At 39.2% G+C, this 11674-nt stretch overlaps 1 pseudogene; it reads right to left on the reverse strand.

Moving 5' to 3' along the window:
* Positions 1-2331: 2331 nt before the first annotated feature.
* On the reverse strand, positions 2332-3450 carry LOC118650422 (annotated as a pseudogene).
* Between the last annotated feature and the right edge of the window lie 8224 nt (positions 3451-11674).

Genomic DNA, 11674 nt, shown 5'->3' on the forward strand with positions numbered 1-11674 from the left:
ACAAAGACTCCTGGCATAACATTAAATGCATATGGGAAGGCTTAAAAGTACAGTAATATAACACCTAGCTTAAAAAGTAATGCAGGGAAAAAATTAAATAGGCTAGTTAGATTTCTAGATGTTTAGTTTTCTTCTCTTCCACTTTTACGTGTTTATATTAATTATTATATTTAAAAAACAAAAAGAAAACATTTACAAAATAAATGTAGATTTGTATTTTCACTCTACTCTTCATTCTAATATAGAGAAGGTGTGAAAAGTTTGTTTATTGTTGTAATTGTCCACATATCTACCTACATCAAGTATTAGTCTTAAATCTACCTCCATCTTCCTTTTTATTTCCCATCTTGAGGAATTAGTTTCTGGCATCTTATACAAGAGAACATATATATTGTTGAAAAGAAATGAAGTATAAGAATTCTTGTTATCCAGTGTCAATATTCAGAGTAGAAGAATATATATATATGCAGGTAAGACCACAAAATTGTCATGCCATTATTCAAATGGTTCACCTGAGACCAAGTTTAACTGTGTGTGACCATACATGGTGTGGACCCTGGATGTAAGGGGTCATTTACCTGAACAGAACTGTTTGTGTAAGAATGACCTCTAGAAATCTTGCTAGCTGACCGTGTACTCATTCAACATATTTTGTAAAACATACCTCGTGTTTGCTAAAGAGTAATCTAAGCAAACGCGCTGTTGTATCATATGTATGCAAAACTTTCATATCAATAAGACAATTTCAAGACACTTTCACCAAATTCCTGGCAGGTGTCCAGAAAAACTCTTATTTCAATCTTCTTTTTTAATAGGTTGTTTTATTTTTATGTGGATCTTTAAAACTAGTATTCTCAAATTATTTTGTAAATGCCTTAATATGTTCATACATAAATTAAAATGTAAAATGATGCCAGTTCTGTAACTAGCCCGCGTACTGTGAGAAAATATTTCATTTATTCATAAATTATTCACACATGGAATCATGTAAGAATATTTAAATAAAAATAAATATGCTTCATTTTTTAAGAATGTGGGCCATCAACTTTATCCCTCACTCAAATTGTCCTCTCCATGGCTGCGCTGGCTATACACAAAGCAAAGCAAGGAAAATTGGTAATGCTCAAATGAGTTTTATTATAGAGTATATGATTGTTTTATTAATGTGTTTTATTATAGTATTGGGCAGACTTCTGTTCAAATGTCTGTTTGCCAAAATTTCATACTTACTTTGAGTCTACTTTCAAGTAGTATACATTAAAATTCTAGAAAAAAAATCTGAAGTAACATAAAACCATTATTTGATTAATTTCCCAAAATAAAGTTTTTGATCAAAATTATAACTATAGAGATATACCTAGAAATACTAGCAATATCTATAGGGATGATAATGAAGAATTATTAGATAAAGCTCAAAGAAGAAATAATGATAATATTTGTTAGGCCTCAATAATTTCCCAGGTACAGTGATAAATTCATTCACAAATAATATTTCATTTTAAATTTATAAAAAATAAAAAGTAATCTCGGTCAAGTGGCTCAGTTTGTTAGAGTGTCATACTGTTCAACAAAAAGGTTGTGGGCTCAATTCCCTGTCAGGGCACATACCTAGGTTGTGGATTCAATCCCCAGTCAGGGAGAGTATGGGAGGCAATCAATCGATGTTTCTCTCTCACATTGATGCTTCTCTCTCTCTCTCCTCTCTCTCTCTCTCTCTCTCTCTCTCTCTCTCTCTCTCTCTCTCTCTCTCTCAGCTCTCCCTTCCTCTCTCAAATCAATAAATATAACCTCGGTGAGTGTTTACATGTAAAGTTGACTGATTTCTTTGGTAAATTTTCAGGTGAGAAAAAAGGATCATAATAGTTAACAACTTGCTTTAGGTTTCTCAGAGTTGAAAATATTTTTTTTTTTGAAAGACAAGGAATACTTCATTCAAAACCATCAGAGAAACAGGTAGGTTGGATCTATACAGAGTATTGTGTATTAAAACATATGTCGGTAATTGTACATGAAAGTATACATTGCTACATACAAATTAACTAATCAGATCACAATTTTTCTATTTTTAAAACAGAATAAGTTTTCCTGCAAAAGGAGCACCATTTTGATATTTTTAAATATATTTTTATTTATTTCAGAGGGAGGAATAGAGACATCACTGATGAGAGAGAATCATCAATTGGCTGCCTCCTGCACGCCCCTACTGGGAAGCAAGCACACACCCCGGGCATGTGCCCTGACTGGGAATCAAATTGCAACCTCCTAGTTCATCGGTCTGGTTGGTGCTGAACTACTGAGCCACACCAGCGGGGCTGTTCTGATATTTTAACTTCAGTATTCCTTTTCTGCAACAGAATCCATAGCAACCTCCTCATAATCCTTCTCAAGGACAACCATGTCCTCACGGGTATCAGAAACTCTTCTTCCTTCATGCGCTCACCCATGTACCAGTGAACAAAGGCACACTTGGCATACAGCAGGTCAAACTTGTGGGCCAAGCGAGCACAGGCCTCAGCAATAGCTGTAGTGTTGATCAGCATGCACACAGCTCGCTGTGCTTTGGCCAGGTCTCCACTAGGTACCACAGTGGGAGTCTGGTAATTAATGCTAACTTTGAAGCCAGCAGGGCATCAGCTTACAAACTGCATGATACAGTTGGTCTTGATGGTAGCAATGGCAGCAATGACATCTTTGGGAACCACACTGCGATGGTAAAACAGGCAGTAAGCCATGTATTTAACCCTGGTGTGGGTCACATTTCACCAACTGGTTGGCCGGCTCCAAGCACGTATTTGTGATCCCTGCTACAGAAAGCTGTTCATGATAGGCTTTGTCAGCAGAGATGACGGGGCATATGTGGCCAGAGGGAAGGGGATGCAGGGATAGGACATTGATTTGGTCAGGAATTCATACATATCAACATTGAGGGCTCCATCAAATCTGAGGGAAGCAATGATGGAGGACACAATTTAACCTGTCAGCCAATTCAGGTTATTATAGGTTATGTGCTCAATATGGAGGTTTCTATGACAGGTGTCATAGATGGCTTCATTGTCAACCATGAAGGCACAATTGGTCCAAGAAAAGATCAATGATTTTCTTGCCAACGATGTAGTGTCCATCGGCATAGTTATTGGCAGCATCTTCCTGGCCTGTGATGAGCTGCTCAGGATGAAAAAGATGGCGGTAGTTACCAGTGCAAACTTCATCGGTGACTCTTGGCTCCAGATCTACAATCACTACCCTGGGTACATGCTTGCCAGTGCCTGTCTCACTGAAGAAGGTGTTGAAGGACTCATCTCCGCTAACCCCACCACCAGCTCCAATGGTCTTGTCACTTGGCATCTGGCCATCAGGCTGGATGCCACCTTCTAGGCAACAGAGCTCTTAACAGGCATTGCCGATCTGGACACCCACCTGGCCAACACGGATGAGGATGCACTCACACATGGTTGCCGCTTTGTGGCTGCCTAGCAGATGGCAGAGATCTCAGACTTGAATATCTTGATTAAATGACACCTTTTGTAAAACACAAAAAGCACTTTTAAGGTCACAAAATGTGGGTAATCATGACATATCATTCTAGCATATATAAAAGGTACACATTATCTGTGGGTGGCACTGGCATGCCAAAGCTAAATACAAATAAAGGAAAGCAGAATAAAAATGAACATATATTTTATCAAAAATAGAAGACCTACAGATTGATTAAAACATCTAATATTTTCAAAATTTTCAGATAAGTTTTACCTGTAAAACTTTATATAGATATAATTGATGGTATGTAAGCACAAAACACAATATTTTAATAATATAAGAGTTTTTTAAAATGAATTTAGAGACCCAGATTTTTACCCAGAAATTCAGAAAATAGAGAGTCCACAATTCTTAAAAGAATTAGTACAGGCAATCATATATCTTTCAAGGCAATACTAACCATGACACTAAGTACTTTAGTATTTGGAAAGGTGTACAATAAAAGTGATTGCTTAATGACAACTTTAAAATGAAAAATTTCTAGTCTAATTAAAAGAATGATAATTAATGGTAACTATATCGAACTTTTCTGGAGTTCTCATCCACTTTTTGTTACAAATCAAATCTAGGAATGTGTTATGCTTGTGTGTGTGTCTTCAAGACTAGAGCCAGTTAGTGATATATGATTTATTCAGCTATGTCTTACCTAAAATTTATGTCATTACTGTGGTATTATGTGACATATTGAGTTCTATCTGTGATACCTGAAGCCACCTTCAGATACGGCCTGTGGTCCAGGCCCAAGAATTAAATGATACTATTGCTGCCTTGAAGGTTAAATATTGACTAGTGACTTGGTGAGCCTATCAGTCTTGCTAAGAGATCGACTTCTGACAAGCAATGCTAAAGTCAAGTTAACAACCCCTTGGCCTCCACACATGAATATACATAGTTTACAAACTTACGTACCATCATAAGGTAAAGCTTCCTGATTCCACATGGACTTCTAAATGTTTATTGCCCTGTATGATTGAAACTCCTCTTAACGATTTCCTTTAATTTTACTTTTCTTACTTTTTGTATCAAGTCATTAGGGAGCATTAAAGTTACCAGAAGCGAAGGGTAAATAATGTCAATAGGGATGGGAGTAAGGCAAGGCATATCACAGTACACATGCCATTATATAGATAAAGAAATTTTTCTAAGACACAGTTAAGTCCAAGGAAATTAGTTGCAGTAGAGGGAAAAATAAAAGGCTATCAGAGATTTTAAAATGGTTCAGAATCCTGGAAGTAAGATTTCACAGTGGAATTTGGATATTCCAGCTGCTAAGGCAGAGAGGCTTTTAGACTTCTGACTTGCTTTATATTGCCTGCTAGTTGTGGACAACTGTGAGAATGAAGTTGTTGACCAAAAGTAGATGAAAAATGAGCATTAATTGTCTAAGCAAGGCAAAGGAAAGGTGACAAGATCACAACCGAGGCTAGGATGGGGGCAGTACCTCGCTATTGTAGTTCTTACGCATGCCCAGTAATAGGCCTAGTGAAAAGGTTCCCCAAATTGACAATCTAATGTGCTCTTTGAATTAACTTATTTCATCACATAATTTCATATAAAAAGAAGGAATTTTGAGTGAAAATGTATTTATAGCCCTAGCTAGTTTGGCTTAGTGGATAGATCATCGGCCTGTGGACTGAAAGATCCCGGTTTAATTCCGGTCAAGGGAATATGCTCCATCCCCAGTAGGGTGATGCTAAAAGTATCCGATCAATGACTTTCTCTCATCATTAATGTTTCTATTTCTCTCCCTCTTCCTTCCTCTCTGAAATCAATAAAAATGTCCTATCTAATAATAGCCAAACATGGTAATTGACCATACCTTCGCTACGCCTCCCATTGGCTATTCAGAGAGATATGCACAATGACCACCAGGAGGCAGACTTTCAACACAGGAACTGCTGAGCTGTGGTGACTTAGCAGCTGTGGTTCTTGGGTGACAAACCCAGAACCAGAGAGGAGGGAGCCTGATTCCAGGTTGCATCACCTGAGAACCACCCTCTTGCAATCTGGGACACCTAGGGGGATGTTGGAGAGATGGTTTCAGCCCAATCCCCTCAGGCCAGGCCGAGGGACCCCACCAGTGCACAAATCCATGCACCAGGTCTCTAGTATGTGTATACTATATAATAAAGAGGGAATATGCAAAATGACCATCACTCCACCACAAAGATGGCGGTGCCCACAGCAGAGGAGGGGGTTTCCTTAACACAAGATGGCTGCACCCACAGTGGAGGCCAAGTTCCCATAACAAGCATTAACGACACCCTAACTGGTTTGGCTCAGTGGATAGAGCATCAGCCTGCGGACTGAAGGGTCCCGGGTTCGATTCCAGTCAAGGGCATGTACCTTGGTTGCGGGCATATCCCCAGTGGGGGGTGTGCGGGAGGCAGCTGATCGGTGTTTCTCTCTCATCAATGTTTCTAACTCTCTATCCCTCTCCCTTCCTCTCTGTAAAAAATCAATAATAAAAAAAAAGCCTTAACAAGAAATCGGCAGGGATCTGAGGCTGTGCCCCCCCCCCCCCGTGGTCCTTGACAGGGTACCTCAGGCCGCACCCCCTGCCCAGCAGGGCTTGACAGGGGACCTGAGGCTATGCCCCTGCCCCTGGTGGGGCTTGACTGGGGACCTCAGGCCATGCCCCCCACCCAGTGGGGTTTGACACAGAATCTCAGGCTGTGTCCTCCACCCAGTGGGGCTTGATGGGGGACCTCAAAGTGTATCCCTTGCCCCAGCTCTGGGCCAGGGGACCTGAGGCTGCACCCCCTGCCCGGCGGGGCTTGACAAGGGTGGGACCGGCCAGGTCTGGATCTAGTCCAATGAGGAGGGGGCGGCCGGGTCTGGGTCTCACACGATTTTGAGGCACATGTGGGTGGGTGGGCGGACACTTGACTCTGGGTCCCGTGGTGCTCCCCAGACTCTGACAGGAGGAAGATTTTCATATTCATTTTACTAATTTTCTTTCATCTCTGACACTTCTATTATAAAGAAAGGGCAAATAGCAATCCTATCTAATAAAAGGGTAATATGCAAATTGACTGTCACTCCATCACAGATATGTTGGTGCCCGTAGCCACAAGATTGTGGCGCACAGTTTTCTCAGCCCAGCCAGAGTTCCCCAGTCCTGGGGAGTGGCCACTGAGAGTGGAGAGCATGAGCAGCCTGGTGGAATGCTTGCTGCAATGAGGCAAGTGTTCATCCTGGCCGCGGCAGGAGAGGGAGGGTGGGGATTGGGAATGCTTGCGTAGTCGATGAGGCAAGCGTTCTGCACCTGGCCATGGATGGGCCTCTGGGATGTGGAGAGCCTCTGGGCAGCAGGCCCAGAGTGGCCAGGCCTCACAGAGAGCTACTGGTGCATGGATTCATGTGCAGGGCTACTAGTATTAAAATATTTCCTCTAATTAATACCCTTATGATGTGCATGAATTTCGTGCACTGGGCCACTAGTATGTGTATGTGTGTATATATTTATATATTTACATATAGTTTTTATATAATGGAGATTAAAACTGAGTCTTCTGGAGTATGTAGTAGTAAGTAACCATGAAAAGTATTTATTCGTGCAAATGTACTTAGCAAAAGCAAATATGTGTTTTTATATTGGAAAGAACACATATAATTTTATTTTAAAATGTGTCTAAATTCATGGAACTAAGACTAGTGTTTCTGTGCTGTAAAAGACAAACCATTTATAGAAAAGAATGGAGAAAGGGAATACATGTGACAGACATCCTGTTACCTGTCCTGAAGAGTGTCCGTCTCTAAAATCATATATCATAAATGATTCATAACACCTCAAATATGATTTCAAATACTTTATTTTCTTGAATGTCTATTTATATAGTAGAGCTCTGCTCTGTGTTTACTCTAGCTAAGGCTTACACTGGTGCTGAGTTTGAGTCCTAAAGACCAGAGATAGAAGCAGATTTAGCTTATGTTTTAAACACATGGAAATAGCTATATATAGCAGACAGGTAAGAAGGTTTGCAAGATTAATGAAAAAGTTTTGGTGATTTTTTAAACTGTCGTCAATAACTAAGTAAAGTCTTTTAGCTTTCATTTGATACTATTGTCATTCCAGCTTGCCTTCACAAATTTATTTATAGCCTACACAAATTAAGCTACCTTCTTTCTTTCTCTCAAACATGGTTGTATTTTTTGTTAGTGTGATTTTATTTCACTTACATCTAAAAAAAACCAAAACATATAAAATGTATACCTGTAATTATTATATATTATACCTTACCTTATTTTGTCAAAAATGAGAACTGTTTTTTTTTTTCACCTTTGTGTTTCTAGCTTTACATGGGACATTCTCTTAAAAAAATATAGACTCCCAGTTAACATACTTTTGACTAAATTTCAAAATAAATTCCTAAAATTTGATTAGGAAAATAATGTATTACATTAAAATTAATTAAATAAGTCTAAGCTATTTTGTTTAAATTTGTAAAGCTGTATCATATATAAAATATGAAGACTGCCTTTTTAAATAAATATTATATACAAAAAAACTATTGAAATTATGGTCCACCAATAAAACAACATGGGAGTTTATGAGTTTGAGTGCAAGTTTTAATTTTTAAATTAGCATGCACAAGCATGTATCTGACAAAAAACACACACAAAAAACCACCTGTTTTTAAAATTTATTTTTTCTAAAGTGTTATAATGAAACTGAAAACCTTGACAGTAATCTAAATAATAATAACTGACAGTTAAATAGTTGACTGTGCTGTACAAACCAGGGATAGTAATTTACCCATTCAGTACTTACAATTTTATAAATCCTCTTACATATTGTAAGATACCACTATAATTTTATTTTTTTTCTTATTCTCACTCTGAGGTGTCAGTCAACTCTCCCGAAAACAAAAGTGGAACCTGACAAACACCCAGCCATTGCTCAAGAACTGTTTTAGCACTTACACATAGAACTCTGAAACCAAGTTTTTGTCCTGCCAGTCATTGCCAGCAAATGGAGAGAACTAATTATTTCAATCTTTGCAAAACAAGGATTAAAGTTTGAATTTCTACTCTCCTCCATCGTGTACTGATGGAGAATGTCAATTTACATAGACAAGGTTGTTAGGACCATGAACTTTAAAGCTAAAATTGACAACAGCCTATACATAGATTTACCATCTCCTCCTTTTGTGGAGGCAGTTTCATGGATTCCAACCATTATATCTGAAGACCTTTTTTCTACTTTCTTACACACTTTTAAATATCACTTAAAATAGACACTTTGATAGTATTTTCTAGTGGTTAAAGCATGGGCTTCAGTTAAATAAATCTTTTTTTAGATTTTTGCACTTACTGAATCAGTGCCCTTGGATAGATACCATAAGCAGACTAAGCTCTGGTTTCCTCACCTGTAAGATGGGGACAGTGAGTGCATCTATCTAAGAAGAATTTTGTGAGGATCAAAGCAGAACTTCAATATATTTATATATATTAGAGGCCTGGTGAACAAAAATTTGTGCACTCGGGGGCGGGGGGGTGTCCCTCAGCCCGGCCTGTGCCCTCTTGCAGTCTGGGACCCCTCAGGGGATGACCACCTGCTGGCCTTAGGCTCGCTCCCTGGGGTATTGGGCAATCAGACATCCCTCTGGCAGCCCGAGAGCCCTCGGGGGATGTCCACTTGCCAGTGGGGAGCAGGCCTAAGCTGCAGTTGGACAACCTCAGCGCTGCTGAGGAGGCGGGAGAGGCTCCCACCACCACCGCTGTACTGGCAGCCATCAGCCTGGCTTGTGGCTGAGCAGAGCTACCCCTGTGGGAGGGCACTGACCACCCAGGGGCAGCTCCTGTATTGAGTGTCTGCCCCCTGGTGGTCAGTGTGTGTCATAGTTACCAGTCATTCCCAGTCGTTCCTCTGTTAGGGTCAGTTTGCATATTACCCTTTTATTATATAGGATAGAGGCCTGGTGCATGGGTGGGGGCCGGCTGGTTTGCTCTGAAGGGTGTCCCAGATCAGGATGGGGGTCCTGCTGGGGTGCCTGGCCAGCCTGGGTGAGAGGCTGATGGCTGTTTGCAGGCTGGTCACACCCCCTTCAGGGCAGGGGTCCCCGCTGGGGTGCCTCGCCAGCCTGGATGAGGGGCTGAGGGCTGTTTGCAGGATGGTCAAGCTCCCCTCAGTGGGGACCCTCACCCCATGGAGGTTTATAGTGCCTGGAGGATTACACAGGCACTATATATCACTTTAAAACTTCCAGATATTATCCCATAGCCACTTACATTAAATTGCAAAAAAAAGGGTACTGGCCCAGAAATATAATGCACTAAAAGGAGCCTGGAAGGTCTAAAAATGGGGAAGCATTTCTTTGTAGAGTTATATCTGATCAAATACAGCAAAAAGTTGAAGATATAAACAAATGGGAAGACTACTTTTACGTCTAATTTGATGGGAAAATCCTATCAGGTTTATTACCATCAGATTCTAAGGAGAGTAGTCACTCATACACTTGTGCCTTCTCCCAAGTTTTGTAGAAATAATTATTCACATTTAAAACTGAATAGAAACTCATGTTTTTCCTTGTCTATTTCATTTTCAGCAAGGATTTTTATTTTTTTAAGTAGATGTGGACTGGTAGGCAGCTTCAGTGTCCAGAGCAGCCCAAACCAGGTGAATGTGGACATGTGTTCTTAGTATTGATGCTGGTACCTTATCAGTTGTTAGGAGTTTTGAACATTAGTATTAGGTAGATAGGGGGGATTAAGATACTAATTTTGTTTTAGATTTGAGAAGTTAGAAATATGTATTTCATAATCGTTTTTTAAGGTAAAAATTTTAAAATAAATTAGACACTAAAATAGGAAAATCTGTGAAGAAAAGAAAGTAATAGAACCCGTCATGTGTGTTTTGGGATTGAAAAAAGAGTAGGATTTAAAAATAAAAGGTTAAATGAATAAAGAAATAGTTCAAACAGTTATCTATTTTTAATTAATGGGGACGCACAATTTTAAAAATTTCAAATTTAGTTATTTTTACCATGTACTTCAGAGATTACCACATGTATTGCAAGAAACTGGCCTTGACTTTAAGGCTTTAATTAGACATGATATTATTGGGAATTATGGCGCATAACACCTATTCTACTTACTACTGCTGTGCTCAGCTCACCCAGTGTCTGAACTGGAATTTTTCATTTCAGTCATATTCCCTGCATTTCACTGGTTAATAAACAGACTCATAAATCAAGAATTTTAGAGCTGAAATAAAATGTTATGAGCAGATCATCTCTTCAAGACTACTCTTTATATAAATAAACTGAGATCAGGGACATGTTAATAACTTGGCCAAAGTTACTCTACAGTTGAAGGACAAAACAAGGATAACATTATGGTAAAGTAAAGGAGAGAAGGATAAAAAATTCTAAAACTACATATAAACTTTCTATGCATGAAATATTTCCTCTGATAACTGTGTTTGCTCATTTCATAGATAGGATATTTACTATGTCAGACATAAGTAGATGAAAGAAGAAAGATTGATTACTTGTATTCAGACCCATGACTGGAGAAAGTAGGGGGCTTGGAGGTTACTTATAAATAGTATGCAGATAAACTTTGTGGCCTATCTATCTGAACACCAATCTCTAGTGGCTTTAGACAGGATGTTCTCACACTCCTGAATGCACCTCACGGAGATTTGTCCTCACTAAAGTGCTCCTTTTACCCATCTATACAAGGTGCAAGATTAAATAGATCAATTCCAGAACTGGAAAATCAGGAAGAAAATATTAAATTGAGCTGCTTTTAACAGAGACTTCAAATAGGAGTGAGTTAAACAAGGCAAAACTACATTTCTCTAATACTAAAATAGGAAAGGAAATAAATGTAGGACCAAACTGCGTAGACAAGAAGAGATGAGATCCTTCAAACAACTGCAAAGATTGACCTCTTTAAGAAATAAAGACTTGAACCATAATAACAGGAGAAAAGAAAGAACATGTAGGTAAAGAAGCAAATAGACTGGTCATTCTGGTGGTGGGACCATAAGGCAGCCAATTCACAGGTTATTCCTTTATTTTTGGAAAGTAAGTTGGAGACAGGAGTATTAGCAGAGCAGGGACTTGGTTTTGCATATATGTGGAAGTTTAAGAGTGGACACTTCATCGCTGAAACCGGTTTGGCTCAG

This window comes from Myotis myotis, unplaced genomic scaffold, assembly GCF_014108235.1.
Source record: "Myotis myotis isolate mMyoMyo1 unplaced genomic scaffold, mMyoMyo1.p scaffold_m19_p_3, whole genome shotgun sequence".
In the NCBI taxonomy this organism is placed as follows: domain Eukaryota; kingdom Metazoa; phylum Chordata; class Mammalia; order Chiroptera; family Vespertilionidae; genus Myotis; species Myotis myotis.